We start from the raw sequence: 25,798 nt of genomic DNA, 5'->3' as shown, positions 1-25,798 counted from the left end.
ACACCACCTAACTGCCCCCAAAAAGCTACTTTAAATCTGTCCTACCAGTATTATTTTCTTCTAAATTTCCTTTGTGGTCTTTTGTACATTTTCTTCAATGATATTTCCTTTCATTTTTTGGTAAACCCTTCCACTAGCCCTCATAATCCACTCCCCCCCCCCCCCAACCCAGTGGGAAAAAAACAAAAAAAACCCTTCAAACTCCTGTAATAAACCTAGTCAAGTTAACAAACCTCCACTGGTCACATCTGAAGATGTGAGGCTCATCCTATATTCTGATCTAGCACCCCACTAGCAGCATCTTGAGTTCTCTGCAATTCTGGTTAATCATTTCCCTTATGAGAGTTCTAAAATATTTCAAAACTGTCTATACAATGTTTTTGATAACTACTGTCTAAAGTATTTCACTTGTTCTATTCACTTTACTCTGTTTTTGCTTGTATAAATCTTCCCAGATTTCTCTGAAACTGATACTCAAAGTGCAATAAAATTCTATTCTATTTATATTCCACAATTTGCTCAGCTATTATCCAGTTAATATATTCACAGTACTTATCACTGTACTTGGCACATAGTAGGTGCTTATTAAATTTTAATTGACTGACTAATGAGTACCACCTTTATTTCTACTTCTATGTTACAAGAAGCTGCTATAAATGTTAGTTTATCTAGGTTCTTTTCCTCTTTCTTTGATTTCTTTTAATATCATTGGATAGGAAGGTATTCACAATTCAGTTCTGGTCAGAATTGATTCTGACATTTTGGGTGTAGTTCCAAATTATCTTTCAGAATAGCTGGACTATTGATGGCTCCATCAATAGAATAATATTATGCCTGTCTTACTAGTGTTTTGGAGTATTTTTTCATCTTACTGCTAAATGATTGAGTGTTGATTTTCTTCCTTTGATTACATCTTCTGACCATTTATCAATTGGGAAATGACTCTTGTTTCTTATATATCTCTTGGATAGAAGACCTTTCTCAGGGAAATTTTATGCGAAGAGTTTCCCCTCCACCCCCAGTTTTGCATTGATTTTGTTTGTGGAAAAACTTTTCAATTTTTATTAATCAAAATTGTCCATTTTATCTGAGTTCACCTTGCAAATATAAAATGCTTTATAAAACTAAATACTATATAATTTTAGCTTAGCTGTGGTTGTCATTTGTTTTTGAAGAGCAACGATGATATCACATGGTAATGCTTTGGCTCATGCATGAGTTGGTTTTAAGTGAGGCAGAGTTGCACAAAGTCATAAGTCTCACTCTCTTCCAGTCATCACAGTCCATTGGCAAGGCAATTGACAATGACCTAAGATGCAGTGGGTGACCTTGGCATCTTTGATGTTTGACCAAGTGTTAAGTGTTCCACTGTGCCTGCTTCAGCTGCCTCCCTAGCCACTGGAACAAACTATTCTCATCCTTTCATTCCAGTTGGGGAAGTCTTCTCATGCTTGGGGTAACCAATCCTCTAACTCACCAATGGGTTTGAGTCCTGTTGATTACCTTCAATCATCTGCTTTAGCCCATCTGTTGAAATGATTTTGCCAGGGTATGACTTCTGAGCATGCTACAGTTTCTTGGAGCTACAGGTGAGACTTGGGTGAAGGTAGACAGCAGTGACTGAATAGCCTTGATAGGGGCAAACCCTCATGGCAGAGGTGCTAGTCCTCCCTGAACACCCCATTAACTGAGACAGCAAAGACTGTCAGCCTAGTTAATTATCTTGGGTGAGACCCTTCACTTCTGGATCTCAGTGTCTTCACCTGTAAAACAAGACAGTTATGCAGATGTTCTCTAAGGACACCTTGGGCTTTGAAATTCTTTGCTTCTAATTCACCTCAACCTGAAGTGTTTTGGTTAGATGAATTTAAGAACATGAACATAGCTAGGGTCTGATTTCAATTTCATGTCTTCTTGGCTCCCATGCTCACTACCTGGCAGTTTTTCCTGAGTAATGAATGATAGTCAGTCCTCACAGAAATAGCTTTCCCTTTAGAAAGGGATCAGCTCTTTTTAACTGTGTGATCCTAGGCAAGTCACTTATTCTCTATTTGCCTCAGTTTCTTCAACTGTAAAATAGGGATAATAATGGATATTAAATAATAATAACAATCCAATGTTGTGGTAAGGATCAAAGAGATAATAATTACAATGGCAGTAAGTTGCTGGCACCTATTTAATGCTTTATAATTTTTTTTAAAGAAAAGCTTTTTTGGGGGACTTTTCTTATCCTTAGTTTCCATTTCCTTTTTTTTTTTTTTGGAGTGGGGTTTGCAAGGCAATGGGGTTAAGTAACATCCATTTCCTTTTGTTGTTTTTTGTTTTTGAAAGGCAATGGGTTAAGTGGCTTGCCCAAGGCCACACAGCTAGGAAATTATTAAGTGTCTGAGGGTGGATTTGAACCCAGGTCCTCCTGCTTCCAGGGCCAGTGCTCTATCCACTGTGCCACCTAGCTGCCCCCCATTTCCTTTTCTTTTTTCCCCCCATTTCCTTTTAAATAAAGAGTTTTCACTTTTAAAAAAAATCACAAAACTCTTGGGTCAGATTTTTCAAATATCAGAGCATTTCCCTGAAAATTAATTAATCAGATAGATGTGGAATCACGAGATTCTGATTCTTACTGGCTAGCTGTGTGACCTTGGCTAAGTCGCTTATCATTTGGGCCTTAGCCTTCCTCGTCTGTAAAATGGGGAAGTATTTCAGACATTTATTTTTTAAAATTAATTCATTTTAATAATGTGATCTCTAAAGACTCTTCCAGTTCTAAATCAGTGATCCTGATAGAGCAACACCTGACAGATTTAACTCCCTAGCAGTGAACATTATTTCCTATTCTATGTTCTTGACTTCCAGGAATATGGGAAAATCCTCAGCAGTTCAAAGGCACTTTTCTTTTCTTTTCAAAGTAGCTTTGTGAACCAGAAATTATCCTAATCCCTGGAATTCCAAACCTTCTCTTCCCTAATTGCAAAGACAGACAGATGTTCCATTTAGCTAGAGATTGGACCAGTGTTGACAGGGCTGGGTTGTTCACAAAGTTTTTTTTCTGGGAAGGGCGATCAGTGTTTTCTAGATACTTTATAAATGACACTGTAGCTAAATGGGCTCAGGTGTTTGCTGAAATACTGTAGCAACCTTCTTTACCACCCCAAGCCCTTCCCATTCTATGTTAAATTTACGCTGGCACCACTAGGGGCAGAGATGAGTCAAGATGCACCCATGGATCCATAGGCTCATGTACTAAACTGTTCCTACTGTGTTAAGTGCTGGCCAAACAAATATAAATAAACAAGAATCACTACCATCAAGGAATTTTTAATTTAATGGGAGAGGGAGGGGAGATAGCACATAAAAGGGAAGTGATGGAAAGTGATTGAGGGAGGGGAGAGGGGAGACTCCTGGGGAGGACGTGGATTAACAGAAGTGTGCATGGATGACTGAGGAATCATAGCATTGATTGATTCTTGAAGGCTGGGCCATGGGAGTGGTATGCCAAGGTCTCTTCCTAAGATTAACATTTCATGGGAATATGTTCATGGAACCTTGGAGGTCACCTTGTAAAACCCATGCCTGGTTAGAGAGGCCTTCTTCAAATCTCCATTTGACACCCTCTAGTGATGGGGAAACTCACTTGCTCTTGAGACAGCTCCAATGTTTAGGAATTTTTTTTCCTTATATAGAGTCAAAAAGCTGTCTCCCATTGCTTCTAGTTCTCCCCTCTGGAGTCAAGGAAAATGAGTCTAATCTATCTTCCACATAAGCTTAGAGCTGGAAGGGATCTTGAAAATCACCCAGTCTAAATTTCCTGGGAAACTGAGGTTCAAAGAAAGTCTTTGACTTTGACTCAACCCTGGTCACAGGAGGAGTTAATGGGACAGCAGGGATAGAACTCAGAACTCCTAGCCTTGTCAATGCTCTTTGTTGATTGGTTTCCTCACTACATGATAAGTATCTCTTCTTTTCCAACCTATCCAAATCCATCTTATTCAGGATTGGATAATGCTTCAACTCCAAAGTTACAACTGATGTTACGAGATGTGGATCATGTCTCATTTACCAGAGAAATGGCAAACATAGTAAAAAAAAAAAACCCCTCGGATCATTGAGAGTGATAAACTTGAGGATTAGGCCCTGGTAATGGGGCACAGGGAGGGGAGGGGAAGTGTGTAAATTAGGAGAGGTTTTGGATAGGAAGTGGCATCTGATCTAAGCCTTGCAAGAAACTGAGAGGTAGAAGTGTGAAGAAAATACATTCCAGGCATAGGTTCACTTTGATTAATCTTTACCACTGCTCATTGAATGGCAGATAGATGAATTGCTAAAGTAAGTCTTAGACACAAGATGCAACCTAGGGGGGAACTACTCCCTTGAAGTAAAAGAGCTACTAAACAAATAAGAAATAAAATTAATTAATTTAATAAATAAATCTAAATTTAAAAAGTCTCTATAATAAAAGGGTAATATCATTAAATACTTGACTCAACATGAATCCTGTAAGGGAAAATATACTTGGTTTGAGTTCATTACAGGGTAAACAAGTATGAAGGCAATGGGGAGGGGGAAGGGAAAATGTAATCCATGAAGACTTTCAAAATGCCTGGCAAAATTTGCCAGACTATTAATAAATTTGAGACACCAAGGAACTGGGAAAGGCAGAGGAGGGAAGAAATAGTTTGTCATGGGGCAGGCAGTTTTACATGAAAAGTATAAACAATGAAGACTTAAGGTTTTGTATCAGAACCTGCTTTGTCTACTATTTTTAGAAGCAGTTTGTTATAGGGGAAGCATGGTAAAATCTCAGAGCTCAAAGACGATTCTCAGCTTTTCATGGAAATAGTGAAAAACTGCCAATGACACAGAGAAACTTCAAGGACTTCAAGAACTTCCCCAGAAGTTCAAGTTGACAGAAAAAATGATAGATGAGTTTGAATGTGGCAACTATAAGGTCAATGAAGAAAATACTCAAAGCCAACTCATTATGTTTCCCCAGTACTGCTTCTGCTCCAGCATATACAGCACCAATTGCTTCAACTGCTGTTTTGTTTGGGTATGATTTCTGATCCTCTCTCCATCCTCCATTAGACATATGTCAACTTCTGAAAGTTCTTTCTAAAGTTTGATTGATTACCAGAACTATACACAAAATTCTCAAAGTGGTCTGACTGGGGCATGGGAGATTACAGCAGACCTCTTACCTCCTCAAGGGTAGGATGAAAAAAAAAGAAAATTATTTTGACTTTGACTGTCCTTAAATGAGTGTTCCATAGACACGGGGGGAAAAAAGAGTATTGAACATGATATCGCAATTCTCCAATCTCACAGCTTGCACTGTTTCCATCAGTTTTCTTGCTGATCACAAAAGTGAACTATGCAATTTTATTCTATCTGTAGTCTTATATAATCCTCTCATTTAACCTTTTCTTTATAGCTAGGATAGTAAATCTGTTGTTTGTTCTTCATTATCGAAGATGACCAGTGACAACATGAATGAGTGATGTTATGATTTTTCCAAAGAAATACCAGATGACTATTTGAGCTTTTCTGTTACTTCAGGGAGTTTTGAAATAGAGAGGGAAGAAACCAGACAATTATTCCAAGGAGTGAAGGGAAGACAAAGGGTAGAGAGAAAGTTTAGTTTCGTAAGGGGCTTCTTGGGCAGACACATGCTTGCCAAACAGGATTCAGCTCCACAAAGAAGCCCGTGACAATGAGATCTAAGCTTTTCCAATTCCAGCTGATACCAGCAATGAATTTCCAGTTATTTATATGGCTCTTTCTCTTCTCTAAGAATCCCTAGGGCACATTTTATATTTTGTGGCATATCTAGTGCTATTTTAGTTATGATTTAATGAGGGTTTTATATCATTCCTCCCGCCCCCTTTCTGATACCTTTGAACATGGGGATTCTGCCTATATCATTTCTGTCTTTGACAACAAAGTTTTTGACAACCCAGTTTGGCAAATTATTTCTCTCTGAGCCTCATTTTCTTCAACTATAAAGGTCTTGATCCCCTTTCTACCCTGGCAATCTAGGATTTTTTGGAGGGCATTGTTTCATCAGAAGAACTGCTATTATGGGCAGGTCTTGTTGTTAGGATAGCTGGGCAAACACTGGACAAAATATCTTTCTCAAAGTACCAACTTATTCATAGTGTGGTACAATCTAAAGCCAGTGGCAAAATGATTCCAGGAAGAGTTTACATTAAGTGACCAGAAAGACTTTTGACCTGTAAGGGAAAAATAAAAATTTACTCACTAGCAGCCTTTGGTCAATCCTGGACACAAATGAAGAGAAGGAGCTGCTCATACATCCAGAAAATTTATTGAAGTCTCTGTCTGGATCATCCAGCATCAAAAATGAGATTTACATGCAAATGACTATGTATTGATAAGCTATAGCCAATACAAATGGGAGATCATTTTAGAGAGAAGGCAGCATCAGTGGGGAGACCAGGAAAAAAGCCTCTTACAGAAGATACAAGACCTGTGATTTCAGAAACTCCTTCTACTCATGTATGGCAGCACTTTCACCCTAATTTATAGGTGTAGAGTTGCCTGGAGACCCTGAGAAGTTCAATGATTGTCTCAGGGTTTTGTGGTCAGCACGAGTTAAAGGTAGTACAAGAACTGTGCGGCCAACTCTACATCCATTACAATACACTGACTCAATTAAATCTCAGGAATTAATTCAGAAAAGGTAGTGCTCCAGCTGGGCAGTGTAGACAGTCACTATTTTTTAGTAAAAAGCTAACTCTTCATTTTACATGGTGCAGTGTTTAGATTCTGTCTCTCATTGTCCAATTGGTTACTTTTCAAAAAGACTGTGTGACCCTGGGCAAGTCATTTCCCCTTTACAGGTTCCAGAGAAGTCTTCAAGTCAGGGGCGAACCTTCTTTGGGTCATGTTGGCAGCCCTTTGGCACTCTGGTGAACCTACTGACTGATTCTCTCCTCAGAATGTTTTGAAATGCATAAAATAAAATACATAGAACTTTGAAAATAAATCAATTGCATCAAACTTTTAAAAAAGAAAGCAGACAAAAACAAGTTCATGGATACCAGATTAAGAGTGCCTCCCTATTCTAGGATTAAGTTTCAGAAAACTGTACTGGTAGGAAGAATTTCTTATTCCAATGAATTCCTGGGTCCAGTCCCTAACCCTGGGCACCCAAATCTATGCTCTTCAATATGGAGCTTAGCACAGGTCTCCCAAGCAGCTAGAATATACACGCATTTCAATTCAACCTTTTCAAATTCTAACTTCCTGCAAGGGTCACCGCTGGACCCAACTGCTACAGAAGCCCTACCTGATGCCCTTATTCCCTCCTCCAACTACATTGAATTTAGTCATTCTTTTACAATGATGGATGCTCCACTGTAGCACTACTCCTAGTTAGTTCCTTAAGCCTGGAATCCTAGTGCCATTTCCATAGGCTGGCTATAATCAGAGGACAGCTACCTGTCCTGCCTCAGTATGACTCCAGGAAGGACAACAAACATGATGCTAAATATTTTTGGTGCTAGGTGAAAGGATTGCTTTTTGTTTTTTAATTTTGTGTCTCAAATCCCTTTGGCAGTCTGATTGAAGCCCAGGACCTTCTTCTCAGAACAAAATTCCTTTTAAAAATCATAAAACATACAGGATTAAAAAAGAAATCAATTATATTAAGAGTTATCAAAATACTTTTTTAAAAAATTCATGGACCCCAGTGCATTGCATTAGATCCATTACAGGCCTCCCTATCTTTTCTCACTCTTTTGACAAATTCAAACCTAGTCATTGTCTATTTATTCCAGTGGGTAATAAATAATCTTGATATAAAAATATTACACATTCAGAGATCATACCAACTGAGTGCTAGTCCAAACCTCAAAAGTCCCTAAATATCCACACTGCTCAGAAAGTATGTGAAGATGCTTAGGGGAAACTGGATGATTGTAGAAAGAACCTTTGTCTGGAATGGAGGAAATTTTGGTTCTATTCATGGCCAAACTTCTGACTTGGAATATGACTTTGAGCAAGTCTCTCATAGACTTTCTTGTGCCTAAATCTGGATGAAGAGGGCAACAGCATTTTCACAAATTGGTGGGATCCAATATTACATAGATTCACTGGATTTTAAAAATAAAATGTATAAAGAACTTTGTGCTTAAATATTCATCTACCAATCCTGGGGTATTAGAAAAGAAAATAAATTTGTTATAAAGTCTATATGTGCAAATTGGGAAATGTTTGCTTCCTCAAAAGGCTGACATTGCTTCCTGTTCTCACCCAAACTGGTCTCTCCTCTAGTGCTTTCCTTTTACCCCTCACCCTCTTCTAATTTCTCCCTACAATGAAGCCAGAGGGTTTCAGACTTCCATGAAGCCTTCAGAAATGAGATCAGTTCAGAGGGATCACTCCCTTCTCTGAATTTCTGAAGCACTGGTTATACTAGTCAACTTGGTACTTCACAAAGGTAAACCTGAATTATTTAAATATTGCACATGGATGCTTCTGTCTCTGCAGATACAGAGATGTGTGTGTAGGTTCCTTGAGGGTGGAACTCTAGACTGTCAGGATCTAGATCAAGGGGATGCTCAAATTTTCTTACAGTGCTCTTTTTTTTTGGCAGCAGTTAGGATTATGTGACTTTCCCAGGGTCATACAGCTATTAAGAATCTGAGGCTGCATTTGAACTCAGGTCCTGCTGACTCCAAGGCTAGTGCTCTGTATGCCTCCTGGCTACCCCACACTCTTTCTATATACTCTACAATTTAGTAATATCAGACTTCTTGCTGCTTCCTGCAAATAGTATTTTCTTTTGCCTGACTCTCCCCCTTTTCTGTGATTGTCCCTCATGCCTTTACCTCCTGGCTTCCTTTGACACTCAACTCAAATCTCACCTCCTGCCAGAGGCTTTTCCTGGTCTCCCTCACTGCTACTGCCTTCACTGATGATCTTCCATTTACACTGGATATAGTTTCTAAGGATATGATGGTTTGCTTGTTGTCCCCCCTCTTAGAATGTGAACTCCTTAAGGGCAGAGGCCATGTTTTGCCTTTTTTTAAAAAAAAAATCCTTATAATTTAATACAGTGTCTAGCACATAGTAAATGATTGAGAAATACTTTTTGATTGATACAACTATTCAGAAGATAGAGTTCAGGGCCTGGGGTCAGGAAGACTCATCTTCTTTAGTTCAAATCTGGTCTCAGACATTTGCTAGCTGTGTGATCCCAGACAAGTTACTTAACCCTGTTTGCCTCAAGTCTCCTCATCTGTAAAATGAGCTGGAGAAGGAAATGGCAAACCATTTCTGTATCTTTGCCAAAAACATCCCAAATGGGATCAGACATGAATGAAATGATTAAACAGCTCTCTCTCTCTCTCTCTCTCTCTCTCTCTCTCTGTCTCTCTCCCTCTCTCTCTTTTTCTGTATATATATAAACACACACACACACACACACACACACACACACACAAAGACTTTCACAGATCTCCAAGACCAAATCTCCTTCCATTATACCAGGATGCATTAATACATACATCTATAGATAACACATGGATAAAAATTATTACATAATAAATCCTTTAGTATAATACTATAATATATAAGTATAATAAATAATTTTATAAACAATATAATGTATATAATTATATATACAGTAATCATTACATAATATAATGCTTTATGTATTTATCTAATTTTGTTTATAGAATTATTATTTATAGCTGTATAATACATATATGTGTATATCTAATATTATATGTGTAGATATACACATGTACATATGTATGTCTATATCTCTATCTGTCTATATGAATGTAGCTTGGTATAGTGGAAGGAGATCTGGTCTCAGAGACCTTTGGAAGACCTGTGCTAGTGGGGTAACCTTGGATAAATCTGTGACCTTCTCAGACCCAGGCAACTTTTAGATAATAAATTACAGAGGATTTGCTTGTAGATGAAGTTTCTACACACAATTTCAGATGTGGACCTGACCCCAGCCTCCTAAAGCAACATTTTTAACACATATATATATATATATATATATATATATATTCAATGTTTAAGATTATAAAATAGAAATTTAGTAAGTTTTTCATAATGTGTTACCCATTTCAAAGCTAGTTCAGAATGAGTACCTGTTCACATTAACAGAAAGTCAGAAAACCTGAAAGGAGGAAGAAGTCTATGAATTTAGGGGTTTTTTGGTTTTTAAATTTTGATAACTATTTCAGTATAATTAGTATATAATCTCCATCATAATCCAATGTGCTTTATTGTATGCATTTCATTTTAAAGAATTATGCTGATGGAGCAGCTAGGTAGTGCAATGGATAGAGCACCAGCGCTGAAGTCAGGAGGACCTGAGTTCAAGTTCAACCTCAGACACTTAATAATTGCCTAGCTGTGTGACCTTGGGTAAGTCACTTAGACCCATTGACTTAAATAAATAAAATTTAAAAAAAAAGAATTATGCTGAGAGGTCATAGTTTGCATCAGATTGCCAAAGGGATCCAAGGCACAGAAAGGGTTAAGAAGCCCTGATGGAATCAAGTCTCTTCATTTTATAGGTAAAATGGAGGTCTATTAAGGGAGAAGACTCCTACCCATGCCAAAAGAAAACAAAAAATCAAAAAACCAAAAACCACCCAAGGCCCAAACAAAGAAGGCAGTGTGGCATCGTATTAAGAACATTTGCCTAAGATTCAGAAAACCTGCATTTTTTTCATTTCAATCCTGCCATTTACTACCAGCCATTTGGCTTTGGACAAATCCCAACCTCTCTAAGCCAGTTTCCTTTTCAATAGAATGTGGGTGAGGAATAGAGTTGCACTAAGTGGTCTTTATGGTCCCTTATTGCTAACATGCCATGAATCTTGGCCAATTTTCTTCTTACTATAGAAACAGTTATTTACTTATCTGCAATGTTTAATTGTTAAGACCAATGACAGCAGGTATGGAATAGCATTTCTTTTTCTATCTCTTTTGGCCCCTAGCACAGTGCTGTGTCCAGGATAGGACCCCAATGAGTCTTTGTTGAATCAAATCCTTCAGTGTTCAGAGTACCTAAGCGTGACTGGTTAGTAAACATGCTTATTTTGCAGTTCTTTAAAACTGTTTGGCTTCAAATAGAGACAGACACAAAAAGGACAGGGAAGGAGACACATAGACAGAGACAGAGAGACATGGAGAAAAAGGAAAAAAAACAAAGAGATAGAGCCAGACAGAGAGACAGCAATAGAGTCAGATCCAGAAAGATTGTCAGACACATGCATTACAGTCTTGATGATGAAGCATCTTTTGGTCTTGTGCCAGATGCTCACTAGAAAGATACCAGTTTGAAGAAGGAAGAGAATAAATTGCTGAGAGAGAGAGAGAGAGAGAGAGAGAGAGAGAAAGAAGCTAATCACTGATCATGCAACCACTATGGAGACAATTTTAGAGAAAACATTGTAGAGAACAGTGAAAGCAAAAGGAAGCAAAATTCAGTGATTTAAGAGACCCTTTCAGAATTTGCCCTTTCCTTGTGTTTGAAGATTGAAGGACCTGACCTGCTCAAGGGTCTATCACTAAGAAGAGGCTGAGCTTCTATTGAAATTTAGACATTGGGATTCCAAATCCATTGTCTCACGTTTAGAAGGGATAGAATTAAACTAAAATCAAAGGAACCAGTTTCTCATCCACAATCAATAAATGTTCTCTTTCAGTCATTTTTCAGTCAAGTCCAATTCTTCTTGGCCCCATTTGGGGTTATCTAGGCAGAGATCTTGGAGTGGTTTGTCATTTCCTTCTCCAGCTCATTTTACAGATGAGGAAACTGAGGCAAACAGAGTTATGACTTGCCTAGGGTTGCATAGGTAATAAGTGACAAGACAATAAATATCTACTTTGGAAATTCAATTAAACAGCATCTTTGGGAAAAAAGAAAATATCCAAAAGTTTTTCCTCTTCCTGTGAAAACTGTGATCTTTCATAAAGGAAGCTTAAATAAAAACCTAAAAAACAAAACTGTGTTATTCTCGGCATTTGGTTTATCTGAAGTAAAGCTCTCTGGGCTGAGGGTTACCTATATCCAGTGGATGAATGTAATACTTTTTTTTGCTAACTCATCATCCTCCCAATCATTTGTTCTGAATCTAGCTGCTGAGATCTTTTAAAGTTCAAGTCCTAGAAGAGAGCAAGCATTATCTACCAAGTTCAGTATTCTCCATCTATAGAAAACAGCCAAACTTAGTCGAGAATTCCGTCATTCAATTTATAAAATGGGAACTTATCTTATAGTGGAAAACAATGAATCTGGGGTCAGAATGACATGTAACTGGAGGACATTTCATTGAATTCATTTATCTCTCAATGTGGGTATCGATATCTTGGATGGGTGCTGCTTATAGATAATGAGTTAGATCCAGAAATGAATAGAAGATTGGCTTACATCACACTTGGGAAACCAGATAGACCTCTCAGTGATCCTGAGCTGCTCATTGCTTTATGGCTATTACTCACAGAACACAGAATACAATGTCAGATGACCCAAAGGCAATGTAAAGGTTAACAGAGTAAGTTTAAGAAGGCTGTAGCATATTACTAATGATGACTTGGGAGAAGCATATTAAAATATCATTAAGGATATGCATTAGCAGAACAAGAGGTAAGCTAGTCATCATTGAGAATGATGGACTATAGAAATGATACAATGGTGTTGTCTAAATAGTAGCTGAGCCAGAAGAAGCCCTCTACAAAGTCATTTGAATAAAAGATTCTCACATAGGGAAACAAATTTGACTACAACACATTGAGACTTGGTGGGATAAGACATAATTAGGATAGAATTCTAAAAGAGTATTCAGAAAGAAGAGACTATGTGAAAGTTGAGGGGTGAGCATGTATGTATAGAATATAACTGTATTTTTAAAAAATATACTCATTGAAGAAATCTAGTAGAAGGAAGAAACTTGAAAGGAAACATTTAGATGAAGAACAAATAAGGCAGAAACAAGTATTAGAACATACTCAAACCAGATGAGCAATTTAAGAAAAGGATCACAAGCCTAGAGTGGAAACACAATGTAGACATTTACAGAGATGTTGCTTTCTAACCAAAGCAAGGCAGCTAACAATTTCTTGGCTGCCTTTATGATAATCTCTCAAAAAAAGTATGAACCAGTGAGGGGAATTTCCATTCTGAATCTGATTGTTACCAACAATGGAAAAATGGTTACTGGGATGAAAATAAAAGAAATCTCATGGGAAGAAGGAAGATCAAATTTATTTACCTCAGAACATGATAGAGAAGAGGAGAGATGGCTATGGTGAGCAGAGGACTTTTTCAGAGAAAGGATAGGTAATTTCACATGGACTGATGAAAGAGTACTGATGAAAACTCAGAAAATCTCAAGAGTGAGATTGAGAACACAAAGTAAAACATGCAATGAGGAGGAAAAGGGAGAATTGTATAAAGAGATGTATATGGAGATGCAGAGGGAAATCAATCAAATTTTCAAAAAGATTGTGAGCAAGATGGAAGATGAAGATATAGATGTTGGGCATGATTTTTATAAGAATAGTGTTTGGACTGTTAAAATTAAGAATGATCTGCAGTTGTCTGTTCGGCAGCATAATGAGATTTTTTTAAAAAACAAAATCTATATTGGGAGGAAAAGGATAATTATAGAACTGGTAGGACTGAGCTGGTCAAAGTAATCAAGGTGGATTACCCAGTATAATGGATAAAGGAGAGAGGGCAGAGCTGCTTAACTTTTATTTCCATTCTGTTTTCTCTATCAAGGAAAATGTCTGAGGATTAGAAAGAAGAAATTAAAAATGACTAATAGAGATCTGATACCCAGGAGAGGAAGGGAAACTTAAGAGAGAACTTTGCTGCCACTGATGAGTTCATGTCACCAAGCCCAACATCCTAGGGCTTTTAAATGGCAGATTTGAAGAAACATAGTCATTGAGCTTTGCAAAATGGTGAAGGATGGGAGAGAGAGCAATGAATTGGAGAATTTACTGATTTAAAAAAATCTATAAAGCATAAAGCCAGTGAGTTTGACTTCAAACCTTGATAAAATTCTAAAACTTGTTATTTGTAGCTGGGGTGAGTTCTTTACAGGTATGCCAACCCTTTGATCTTTACAATCTAGTTAAGGGTTTCCAAGGAAAAAGAAAGTGGTTTTTGCCTCTCCTTATTCCTTCCCTTCAGGAGGGGTTACTGCACCTTTCCCCTCCTATGCCATGCCTCTTCCTGTTTTCTCCTCTGGCTGTCGTATTTTCATAAATCTGTAAGTACTGTGAACTCTGGGTTCCACATGTTCATTTTTCTTATAATAAACCTGGTTTTCACATAAGTCTTATGACATTGTGATTACCTGTTGACAAAGACTAACTTCATTTCCTATTGTAACACATTATTATAATTTAGGCTCATTTTTAGCCCAGAGGGCAAAATAAGGACTCATAAGTTCCATTGGTTTCCTTCTCTTTAGTTTTAGGAAATTTATTTTAGATGAGAAGGTCTAGATTCTTCCTAGTTAGGAAAATTTTCTATTACCTTGGTAGAGGTTATTTATCTATATGTTTGTCTTCCTATCTATCTATATTTTTTATTTAAATGTAACATTAGCCCTTGACCACACTGTGGCAGAAACAAAAAATTCAATTTACTGAAAACATTTAAGTTATGAAATTGAGGATTATATTGTGTCTTGTGTTAGACACAGGGAGGAGAAAATGAGAAAAGAGATGACCTTTTCTTGGGACTCCCTCTCAGCCTTGCTCTTCCTTTCCATACTAATTTATAGAGCCAAGATCATTCCTCCATATCTCCTTTCTCTGCCACAGTTTGGTCCTACAATTGTTCCATGCCTGCTCCAACCTCTGGAATCCAGCTGTTCAAAATCTCTTCTTCCCCAATTCTGAGGCATTTTTCCCTTTTATGAAAGTATTTAGGTCATGACTCACACAATGAGTCTCGCATGCAATGGCTTTGATTGATTCAAGGAGGTGTACAGGCCCGGTTCACAATGAAATCTAATTGATTCAATTAAAAAAAAGAGTTTATAACTAGACAATTCACTAGAATTAGAAGGGATGGCTTTGACCTTACATTTATAATTTTTTTGATAGTTTATTGGACTGATAGAGTTAATCATGGGAAATGACATAGAGTTTGCCTAGATTTTTATTGAAGGATTTAACAAATTTTCTCCTGCTATTACTGTTAAAGCCACAATGAAAAGCCATATCATAATCTATCTCATATTATGTAAATTATGAAATTGGAAGAACTTTGCCCCTCCCCCATAGCTATCATTTTTGAGGATGCTCCAAGGAATGCTTTATGCTATATTAATTAATTAAAGGGACAGATGGCATGTTTGCCAAATTGGTAGATAGCAAAACTGAGAAGGGTAGTTAACAAACTAGAAAAGAGAGTCAGGATCCCCAAAAAAAACTATGATATGTACTAGAGGCAATAGAACAAGACATACATTTTTCAGACATGTCAATATATGGTGTTTTATGCTAAAACATTTGTTTTTTTTATAAAAGAGATTTTTTTTGGGGGGGGAGGGGGCAGTAGGGGTGAGTTGATACCAAAACCAAAAAGATGAAAAGAAAGAAAAAAGTATCTATAAATAGAAGAGAGAAGGAAGCTCAGAAGGGGACACAGTATTAGAACTGCCATGTTAAATCTGTAGTATGCAAAAACCAACCAATCAAACAAACAAACCTCAACCAACAAACCCCAACCACAAACTTTATATAGTGGAGATTCATGGCTTTATATACAATTCCCTTTTTCTATTGTTCTTTGAATATGAAAATGTTGTTTTTTATTAAATTCACAATAAAAATGAACATTTAAAAAGTTGTGACAGATTAAAACACTGGATTGAAACACAGGGATAAATGCAAAGCAATATATTTAGCCAGTATAAGATGGAATAAGTATAATTAGGAGCAGTCCATCTGAAAAGGACCTGGGTCTGAAATATAATCAGTGTGAATTAGCAGCAAAGCAAAGCAGTCATACAATCATATACTATATTAAAAAAAGGCAGAATACAATACTAAAGAAGTCAGATCCCACTGCTTTTTAAACTAATTGATTTGCTTCTGGAATACCAGGTACTACATTTTAGAAAGAGTTGATTGTTTAGAGAAAATCCAGAGCAGAATCATCGGAATGATGAAGGGTCTCGAGTTATAAAGATCACATGAAGTAACCAGAAAGACTGGGCTGGAAGGAACAGTATATAACAGATGTCTTCAAGTATCTGAAATGCTGTCACATGAAAGGAGGATCAGATTTATTCTACTTGAGTCCAGGAGCCAGAACAAGACATTCTGGGTAGCAGTTACAAAGAAACAAAATGGGGTTTGATGGGAGGAAAAGTTTGCTAACCAAAGTAGAATGGGTTGTCTACCAGGAGTGAGGTTCAGTAAAAGGTCTTCAAGCTAAGAGTGGATGGCCTCTTCTTGGGAATAGTGTAGACAGAATTCTTGTTGAGGTACAAGTTGGATGAGGTAGAGACCAAAAAACTTTCCAAGTCTGAGATTTTGTGATTCCAGCATATCAGGGACTCTTCTATGGAGCATTTATTGAAACACTTTGCCAAAGATTGCACTGAACGAGAAGATTTGGAAGCATTGTTGTCTGCACCAAAGAGATCGTGAATCCATAGAGATAGTGAGAAAGAGTGTCACTTCACAGGCTCATAAAATATTCTTTCACCTTTTCAAATGCCTTGTTCACTTCTGAAGTGTGATGTGTTATTCTGCATTATAAACACCCACCCCCAATCACAGCCCATGAAAACTCTGGATAAAAAGAGAAGTGATAGCTCTTTTCTAAAGACACATAGCAAAGCGATCACCTGATGTGAATTTTGAAAAGAAAAAATGTTTCCATGCCTGGCATAGTCTTCAAGCAAAAATCCCATAAGTCGGCAAAGTAGAAACAATGTCACGTTATGGTGAAACCAAAGTGTTTCCTTAGATCAATAATTAAAGACATTCAATTTAAAAATTATTACTTTTCAAATGACTAACATTCTCTCTTTTTTTAAAAAAATAAATATTGAGATGAAAATAAACAAATTTAACAATTATAATTATTAATAACAAAGTACTGCCCAGTCCAAGTTTGCAATTAGGGAGGCAACTGGGGGGCATAGTGGGCAAGAGCACTGTACTTGATTGTAATTTTTTTTTTTTTAGGTTTTTGCAAGGCAAATGGGGTTAAGTGGCTTGCCCAAGGCCACACAGCTAGGTAATTATTAAGTGTCTGAGATCGGATTTGAACCCAGGTACTCCTGACTCCAAGGCTGGTGCTTTATCCACTGCGCCACCTAGCCGCCCCAAGAGCACTGTACTTGAGATGAATATTTACTATTTGTTTGACTCAGGGCAAGATACTATTTTTTTAGCCTCAGTTTCCTAATCAGTAAAATGAAGATAATAATGGCAGATATCTCACAGGGTAGTTGTGATAAATCATTTGAAATAACTTATGTTATTATGTTTTATAAACTTTAAAGCATTATAGGTGAGATAGCATTAAATGTTGGCTGTTTTTATTGGTAGTATTAGTATTTTGAAAAAGAAAAAAGTGGTAAGGAGGTAGATTGCTCTAGATCAAATTTTAAAAATTGGACTTGGGACTTGATTTAAGGGAATTGCTTGAACTCTAGGATGAGACTATGGGACATTTAGTTAGTTAGAACTGTCATTTGTAATAATTACTAGAGGACTGGTTAGTATCATAATGGTGAGATTTGTGTATTCAAAGGAAGTCCCAAAAGACAACTAAGCACAACTGTGACTTTTATTTCCGAATCTGTTAGGTTGATCGGCTCCGTAGCAAAAATCATGTAACATCTAGGCAAATATAATCTGGTAAGAGAAAAACAACGTGCTTTTCATAAGAAATTCGATTTTACGGATGTTTTAGTACTCTTTGACAAGGTAAATAAGCATGTGGATTAAGAAGAATGTCGATGTAATTTACTGACTTTCAAAAAATACTTTATGAAGTTCTTCATTAAAGGTTATTCTATATAAGTGAGTTTCCATGGGATTAGAGGTAATATTTAGTCATGGATAAGGAGCTGGATTGGAGACAAAGGGGAAAATGCACAAGGCTGCGAATGAGGAAGTATTCAAAGGAAAGGAATTCACCAGAGATTGATCTTAGGATGATTTTTATAAATAAGGATTGTTTGATGGAACTGTGGGCACAAAACCAGAGGAAAGAAACCTTGGAGGTAGAAGGAGAACACATAATAGCTTTAATAAAATTTTATTTAAAGGATTTTTTTTCCATGTAGGAAAAAGAGTAGATATATTGTGTAGCTCCGGTGGACAGCACTAGGACTAATAATAATAATAATAATAATAATAATAATAATAATAACAGTAGTTGAGATTTTTATAGCTTCTAAAAATTTTGTTAAACAAGTATTAATATCTTTGGACTCCAGTTTCCTAATTGTGAAGTGAATACTAAATTAGATCACTTCTAAGGGTTTTTCTATTAAATCTATGATTCTATAACTCTACCAGTATATGAACAAGAATCCAGACCAAACACTTATAAAATAAGGGGCTTAAAAGAAGCTATTAAATGTATGTTAGGAAAGAGATCAGAAGTCACAAAATTTTAGAGCTGGCAAAAACCTCAGGGATCATGTAGACTGGAGGTTTTTAATCTTTTTTTTGTGTCTGTGTGTGACTGACTCTTTTTGGCAGTCTGGTGAAATCTATAGATCCCTTCTCAGAAGAAGACTTTTTAAAAAATACAATTGAAGGAGATACTAAATTTCAATTAGAAGTTTGTGAAACTAAAAATGTAATTTTTCCCCCACCTCAGTTTATGGTTTCCTCAGTTGTCCACAGACCCCAGGTTAAGAACCCCCAATTCACATGAAGAAACAGTGTTAGTTTCCTAAGTTATTGGTGTCCAGGACTGACTACAGCAACCTTATACTTAGGTCTTGTCCAAAGAGATATACCCTATTTCATGGCAAAGGCAGAATTAGAACTGCTGACCTTGGATTCTGGGGGTGGTAGTGATTATTTTTAAATGATATAGGGGATGAAGTCAACAGGATACTGGTCAACCTCAAGGACAAAACAGAAAATTATCTCTTTCTTGTACATATTTCAACACTTCAAGGATATGTGATTTCATCAGTGTGGGTTAGATGGGTTCTAGAGTTGTCCTAAAGCCAATCTACTAAGGAATCTCTCTGCCTTAGCTATCCTTAGCTTACTGTTCATTTCTGGACAAGCACTCAATCTTTCCAGTTTGGTAGGACCTTTCAAATCTTGGGCTCTGTAGAGAGTCTTCAAGAATCCAAGGTTACCTTTATGGCACCACAGTGAATGGAAGGGATGGCCAAGTGGGACACCTGTCCAAAAAGGCACCTGAAATCTAGCATATTATTCTGAACCAAGAACTTCAGAATGACAGACTGCATGAAATCTGAGAAAGTTCATTAAAATGATCATAGGAATCAAAGAGCTTCTAAAAGCTAAAGTTAGGCATCATCAGTGGCAAAGACTGATAAGAAGAGGGGGATATGATCAAAGGTTTTTATAAAATCATGTTTTAAGAAGATGTAGGACTGTTCAGAACAAAGGGCCCTCCTTGAAGCTTGAGGAGTTGGATATTTACTATTTTTCTGCCTCTGGGGAAGCCATATACTATCTTTTAGCCTCAGTTTCCTCATCTGTCAAATAAAGATAATAATGGCAGATATCTCATAGGGTTGTTGTGAAAAATCATTTGAAATGACATATGCACCATGCTTTATAAACTTCAAAGCACTATAGGTGAGATAGCACTACATACTAGTTATTTTTATTTGGTAGTATTAGTCTTTTGGAGAAGAAAAAAGTGGTAAGGACATAGATTGCTCTAGATCAAATAAAAAATGTAATAGGGCAATAGAATGAAGTGCTATTTTATAACGGAGTCGGTAAATTGATGAAATTAATACCATTGCCCAAAGACAGTGAAAGGTAAAAACAGACCAGTTCTGGAGCCATCAGACATTAGGCCTATAAGGGACCTTTGACCATCTCATGAGCTAAAATTCATAATTTTAAGGGAATAATGCCTCCAAGATGGTGCAACAAGTCACTAAGTTAGTTAGCTTCTTAGTGACAGAGTCAGGATTAGAATACAGTTCAGCTGATTCCAAGTCCAAAAGAAGTTCTTAGTTGATAGATGAGAATGAAAGGGGAATTAGGGAAGACATCCTTGATCTCAGCCATCATTTCTACTCCCAAACCATTTCTTCTTAGAGACAGAATCTCTGACCCATTATGACATGTATTATATTCTTAAGACCTAAAAACAACTCACATTATGAATATTCTGAGATTTATAATTTAAACTTTATTGGTGCCTTTTTTCTTTGTAATATCATTGTCATTACTCATTTCCCATAATAGAACTCTCCCTTGTAACAAATACTTACAGTCATCCAAAATGAATCAATGCATTACCATGTCTACAAACATAAGCTTAATTCCATAACTCTAAGTCACTACTTCATAAGAGGTATGAAGCAAGCTTCCCTATCAGACACAAAATGCTTTTTTCTGCAACAACCCCAACAAGCATGAGAGAATAGGAAAAACCATGGACATGGGGACAGAGGAGCTGGATTCTAATCTAGGCTCTACTATTTTTTTTAAAGTTTTTGCAGGGCAATGAGGTTAAGTGGCTTGCCCAAAACCACACAGCTAGGTCCTTATTAAGTGTCTGAGACTGGATTTGAACTCAGGTCCTCTTGACTCTAGGGCTGGTGCTCTATCCACTGTGCCACCTAGCTACCCCTCTACTACTTTCTTAACACTGGACTAGTCACTCTAAACCCTCTAGGTCTCAATTTCATCATCTGTAAAATGAGATGGTTGAACTAGATAATAGTTCAAAAATTCCTCTGAAACTCACAACCTTCAAGATATGTTGTTTATAAGAATTATCTCTGTTTTACAGATAAGGAAATTGAGACTTACACAAATTAAGCAATTTGTTTAGGGTCACACAGTTAATAAACATGCTAGCACTGGCCCACAGTATGGTTCTAAGTTAATTTTCTTAATTTCCTTGTTAAATCATGGAATTTCCCAAGCTTGAGAAAGGAACAGGAGTAATCTGGTTTACTCTATGCTAGACCCTAGACCAGAGGTGTCAAATTCAAGGTTGCAAAACTGCCCCAGATTAAAATATAATAGGGAAATGCTTAACAAAATAAAATACAACACAACATAGAGAATGCTGATTTGTGATTTTTAAGTCAGTATGTGGCCAGCAGGAATCTTATTTCTATTAGAAGCTGACACCATGGGATACTACTGATAGCCTAGACAACATTCAAAGAAATGGGCATATTCAGTCTCTGACTGAACACCTACAATTCTCACTAACTCCAGAGCTGAAAAATGGTGTGAGTGGGGGAGAAGAGCAGGAATGTAGTATATTGTCAGATCTTAAAGTCTGAAATTCTATTTAAGAGATACTGCTTCCTCCATACTCATCCCCTTAAAAGTTATCAATCTGTAGAATAACTTGGAATGAAGACGTTTCAAAAAATCACTTGAATTTATCCATCCATATAGATTGAAAACAATCAATTCAACAAATACCAAATGGGGAATGGCATAGTTAGCAGTTAATCTGAAAAATACCTGGTGGCTCAATATAAGTCATTAGTTTGATATGGCAATTAAAAAAAGCCAATGTGACCTTGGACTACACAGAGAACCAGAGATGCCAGGAATAAGAGAGTATATACAATATCAGGAGTACTGTCTTCAGTTCAGTAGCCAGAGTTTTTGGAAACATAATGAAGTGATAAACTATAGGCCACAGAGAGAAAGCCAACAAGAACCATGAAGGGTTTTGAGCCCAATTGAATGAACCAAGGTTTTCTGGTCTGGAAAAGAGAAAATTGGGGGAGTAGGGGAGTCGATAGCACCCAGTATTCAATAGAATAGTATGTGGAATAAGAAATGTTCTTTTTCTTCAGCTGTGTTAGACTTTTCTTGGAAGAAATTCTGGAGTGGCTTGCATTTCCTTCTTTATCTTATTTTATAGCTGAGGAAACTGAGACAAATCGGATTAAGTCACAAAGAGAGATTGAACTCTGGAAGATGAGTCTTCCTGACTTGGCTCCAAGCTCTATTCATTGAACTACCTACCTGCTAAGTAGAAGGCAAAATTGTGGAAAAACAGGAAAAAGTTGCAAAAAAGAAAAAGCTTTCTAACAATTAAATTTCCTTTTGGAAAACATAAAGGGATTCCCCTCACTGAGAGTCTCCATGCAAAGATTGGAGGGCCTATTTGTCATATATATGATGCAAAAGGAATCCATGAGCTAAATGACTACCTACAGAAGTGAATTTTTGGGCAACAAAACCAAAGGACATCTCTAGAGCCTTCAGCAGTAGCACCTTGGACTGACATGTTTTGGATAGCATCTTGAAGGAAGTTAACTATAGAAATATCTTGATTAATTTTTTAAAATTTGTAATTAAAGAATGAAGGATCAAGCAATGATTATCTTGTTCAGGCTTCTCATTTTACACATCAGGAAACTGAGGCCCAGAGATATAAGGTGACCTGTCCCAAGTCACAAAGCTGAGAAGAGGCTCTGCCTTCTCCCCTACTGTACTGTGCCTCTTGTTTTCCAGTGCTTTATGTTTACCTTATGACAGATCAAAAGCATTTTTTAAGTGTGGGATTTTCATTTTTATTCTAACAAAACAATTCAGATAATTTGGGGGACTGAAAGAAGATGTTGCTTTTTCCTTGATGCTAAAGGGGACATTCTTCTTTTGAGCTCCATTTACATCACCGACTACCCACAGCAAGGGACAACAAAATCTAACCCTAACCCTAATTGTCTAAAGAATTTCTGGAGATTATTTTTTCCTTGACGAAGGTGCATTATGTTTAAAGAAAGCAACGTGATAATACAGCAGGACTCCCGGGAGTCAGAAGAGACAGGACTTGAATCTCTGCTTTATCCACCTTTCTCAGGAGACCTTTCCTGGTCTCCCTCAGTTGTTCCAGCCTTCCATCTGAGATTATCTTGTGTCTGCTTCCTGTAGATCTTAGATATTTTAACTCCACCTCTCCCTCCCTCTAAGAGAAGGGGAAATAATGTTTCTTTCAAAACAGATAGAATTCGAGAATATTTCACAAGCATCTCAGAAAATGTCCACGATAAACTTATTTAGCAGTCCACGCCACAATTCCTACTTTTTAAAATTGTGATGTAAACAGCTCACCCAGAGATACTTCCATGTATCAATGGTGGACAATCCGGTGACAATCAGAATGATTTTATTTTCCTTCATGAGTTTTCTATTCCAAGCCTCTCTGAATGCCTAGACAAAACCTTCAAGAGAAAAAGGTCCAACAAGAAAAATATCCCCCAAGTCCCCAGCCCAACTTTCCCCAAGGAAGGGGTAGGAAGGGCAAACAGCAAGTAATCGACTCATCAAAGCCCTTCTTTAATGAAGTGACTCTCAAGGCAGGTTTTGGCCCCCAGCTTCATCATTAGGCCGGCTGGCGTTTCCTGTGGGTGCCCCTTCTTGCCTCTTCCATTGGCTAAGCAACGATTTCAAGTTTCAGAAGTTGGGAGGGGAGAGAGATGCCCCCCCCTTCAGGGACGTGTGCGACTCCCCCAGTGACTTGCCCTTTACTCTTCTTCCCATGTCCTTTTCTCTTGTCGGGGTCTATAGAGAGAAGCTGGCTGCTTGGACTGCCTTCCTCCCTCTTTCTACAGATTCGCAGCTGTGGTCACACCTGGATACCCACTGGCACTGCCCCTCTCTCTGTGTAAAACCACCCCCCCATGTTTGAGGTTGCTACAGGGAGGGAGGGGGAGAGCAACCCAGGGTACCCCCAACCCGACGCGGGGGCAACCAAAGCCTGCAGAAACTTCCACCAATGTCACGACCGTTATAGGCGCCGGCAAAAAAAGGGCAAAGGCGAGGATAGCGCTCACCCACGGGAGCACGCACTGAAGGGGCAAGAAGAGTGAGTCTGCCCTCCGCGTCCTGCGAGCCGTTCAGGACGGTGGGGGCGGAAAGCAGAAAGAAGCCCTTAGGGCGCAAGGAGCCGGGGCTCCCCTTTCCAGGACTCCCTTCTCCCAGGCTCCCCTTTCCAGGGTTCCCTTCTTCGGGGCTCCCTTCTCCAAGGCTCCCCTCTGCGGAGCACCTTTCTCCGGGGCTCCCCTGGCCAGGGCTCCTTACACCAAGGCTCCCCTTGCCAGGGCTCCCCTCTCTGCAACACTTCTCTCCGGGGCTCCCCTCTCCAAGTCTCCCCTTTCCAGGGCTCCCTTCTCCAAGGCTCCCCTCTGCGGAGCACCTCTCTCCTCCAAGCCTCCCTTCTCGGGGCTCCCCTCTCCGGGACTCTCGGGGCTTCCTCGCCTTCCCGCGCCCCCCGGGGAGGGAGGGCTGGCCGCGGCGGGGCGCCGTCAGCCCGGGCCGCTGGGGTCCGGAGCCCACCCCGCGCCCGGAGCCCCCACTCACCGCCTCTCGCTCCGGCTCTCCAGGTACGCCAGCGGCGGCGGCGGCGGCGGCAGGAGCCGAGTCCTGCGAGGGCGGGGAGAAGACGGAAGAAGAGAAAAAAAGGCAGGAGGAGGAGAGAAGTGCGAGGAGGAGGAAAGAAAGGGGCAGGAGGAGAAGGGGCGAGGAGGCGGCGGCGGGGAAGACGCGGCGCTAGCGCCACAAAGCTCCCTTTATGTCTGTCCCGGCCCGCGGCTCGCAGGGCTGCTCCTCGCGGCCAGGGCAGACCGGCCGGCCCGGGTCACCCCCTCGCTCCCCGCCCTCCCCCCGTCCCCTTCCTTCCTGCCTCTTCCCCCCGCCCCCCACCCACCCCGAGTCCGCGGGAGCCCTCCGGGTCCGCGGCCCCTCCTCCTCCTCCTCCTCCTCCTCCTCCTCCTCCTCCTCCTCCTCCTCCTCCTCCTCCTCCTCCTCCTCCTCCTCCTCCTCCTCCTCCTCCTCCTCCACCCAGCTGCCCCCTCCTTACCCACCACTCCCAGGACTTTGGCACCGACCCCCGGGGTGCAGGTCAGGCACGCGGAGTGGCCCTTCCACCAGAGCTGGAGAGGATGGGAAGAAAGGGGTCAGTCCAAGGTTTGTCCCTTTGGGACAGCCGCGGACCACCCGGATGAGGGGCGAGCGCTTCTGCCCTTCTCTTCCCGAACTGGAAGGACGCCTGGCACAGCCTGTGCCCATGAAACTATAACGACCCTAGTAGCCTTCGAGTTACCAGTCTCCTTGCCCCCCCCACCCCGGCTCCTGTCCACAGGGGATCCTCCGCCCCAAAAGGACCAAACTTGCTTGTCGGCTCTTCCATCCCCTAGAACCGACCTGGGGAAGCCATACGTGGCTTCTAAGGATCTGGAACAAGTTCCGTCTTCGCCCCCATCAGAACTAGCAGGACCTTAGCCGCTTATCTTGATTCCTCATAAAGAATGAACTCCCTTTGGGTCTTCAACTTGTCCATAGCCCGGCATAGAAATTTCACCATATTCAGAACCACTACTTTTCAGAATCAAATGAAAAACTTTTCCTCTAAAGAAAAGTGAATGAGGGGAGTCGAGGTGGTCCAGTGGATAGAGCACTGGCTCTGGAATCAGGAGGACCTGAGTTCAAATTCGACCTCAGACACTTAATAATTGCCTAGCTGTGTGGCCTTCGGCAAGCCACTTAACCCCAATGCCTTGCAAAAAAGAAAAGAAAAGAAAAGAAAGTGAATGAAATGTGAATCCACTGACTA

At 39.2% G+C, this 25,798-nt stretch overlaps 1 protein-coding gene and 1 long non-coding RNA gene across 2 annotated transcripts in view; one reads left to right on the top strand and one right to left on the bottom strand.

The window, feature by feature from the left end:
• The window catches only part of SERPINE2 (serpin family E member 2), a 77,227-nt gene extending 52,600 nt beyond the window's left edge, over positions 1-24,627 (bottom strand). Inside the window, exon 1 of the mRNA XM_074191263.1 lies at positions 24,547-24,627. The gene's annotated coding sequence lies outside the window, so the exon portion shown is untranslated. The remainder of the gene's footprint in view (positions 1-24,546) is intronic.
• Positions 3,357-25,798, top strand: part of LOC141490884 (uncharacterized) — a 119,898-nt gene continuing 97,456 nt past the window's right edge. Inside the window, exon 1 of the long non-coding RNA XR_012469383.1 lies at positions 3,357-8,458. This is a non-coding gene — a long non-coding RNA (uncharacterized LOC141490884). The remainder of the gene's footprint in view (positions 8,459-25,798) is intronic.

This window comes from Macrotis lagotis, chromosome 6, assembly GCF_037893015.1.
Source record: "Macrotis lagotis isolate mMagLag1 chromosome 6, bilby.v1.9.chrom.fasta, whole genome shotgun sequence".
Taxonomy (NCBI): Eukaryota; Metazoa; Chordata; class Mammalia; order Peramelemorphia; family Peramelidae; genus Macrotis; species Macrotis lagotis.
The sequence above is the reverse complement of the archived record's forward strand: the minus strand, read 5'-3'. Positions and strand labels throughout refer to the sequence as shown.